The sequence below is a fragment of the Heptranchias perlo genome, unplaced genomic scaffold, assembly GCF_035084215.1.
Source record: "Heptranchias perlo isolate sHepPer1 unplaced genomic scaffold, sHepPer1.hap1 HAP1_SCAFFOLD_55, whole genome shotgun sequence".
NCBI lineage: Eukaryota > Metazoa > Chordata > Chondrichthyes > Hexanchiformes > Hexanchidae > Heptranchias > Heptranchias perlo.
This window is the reverse complement of record NW_027139570.1, coordinates 1080870-1081679: the sequence shown is the minus strand read 5'-3', so window position 1 is coordinate 1081679 and position 810 is coordinate 1080870. Positions and strand designations below refer to the sequence as shown.

Here is an 810-nt window from a genome sequence, read left to right as displayed (position 1 = left end):
TCACAATCCTTCGAGTGAAGAAATGTTTCCTCATGTTGGTCCTAAATGGCCGACCCCTCATCTTGAGACTATGAGCTCTCGTTCTTGACTCTCCAGCCAGGGGAATCAGACTCTCAGCATCGACCCTGTCAAGCCGTCTAAGAATTTTATACATTTCAATGCGATCAACTCTCATTCTTCTAAACTCCAACCAATATTGTCCAATTTTGCACAATATTTCCTCATACTACAATTGCAGCAAGACCTCCTCACTCTTATATTCCAACACCCTTCCAAAAAAGGCTAACATATCATTTTCCTTCCTCACTCTCATTCGACCCTTGGCAAATCAGTATTTCCAGCATGTTTTTCCTCTTTTCCTTCGATAGGGAAAATAAATGAAGGTTGATAACATTTTACTGCAATTACACTCGATTCTGTCTTGGAAACAATTTCCAACTGAACTGCATCAAATTCGATTGTAAACTTAAGAGTTTCTGATGGAAATAAACTAATAAGAACACTTAATTGCGATGGCCGGGAATCGAACCCGGGTCAACTGCTTGGAAGGCAGCTATGCTCACCACTATACCACCATCGCTGAAAATAATCAACATTAAAATAGTTCCCAAACATCAGATCCTGAACAGACACTGCAGGCTGTTGGATTTTGTTCTTCATTTGAACTGGTTTCTGACGGATCCTTTCTCGCTCTGTTGCAGTTCCTGTTTCCGCCCAGTAGATTTCACCAACCCCCAATCAATGGAAATTCCACACCAGCCAGTAATTCTTCACCTGATATCGGACTGAAGAGATAGTCGATACCTGCAA

At 41.5% G+C, this 810-nt stretch overlaps 1 non-coding gene across 1 annotated transcript; it reads right to left on the bottom strand.

Moving 5' to 3' along the window:
- Nucleotides 1-508: 508 nt before the first annotated feature.
- On the bottom strand, nt 509-580 carry trnag-ucc (transfer RNA glycine (anticodon UCC)). Its single transcript has one exon. It is a non-coding gene; the product is annotated as a tRNA-Gly (tRNA).
- Nucleotides 581-810: the final 230 nt, after the last annotated feature.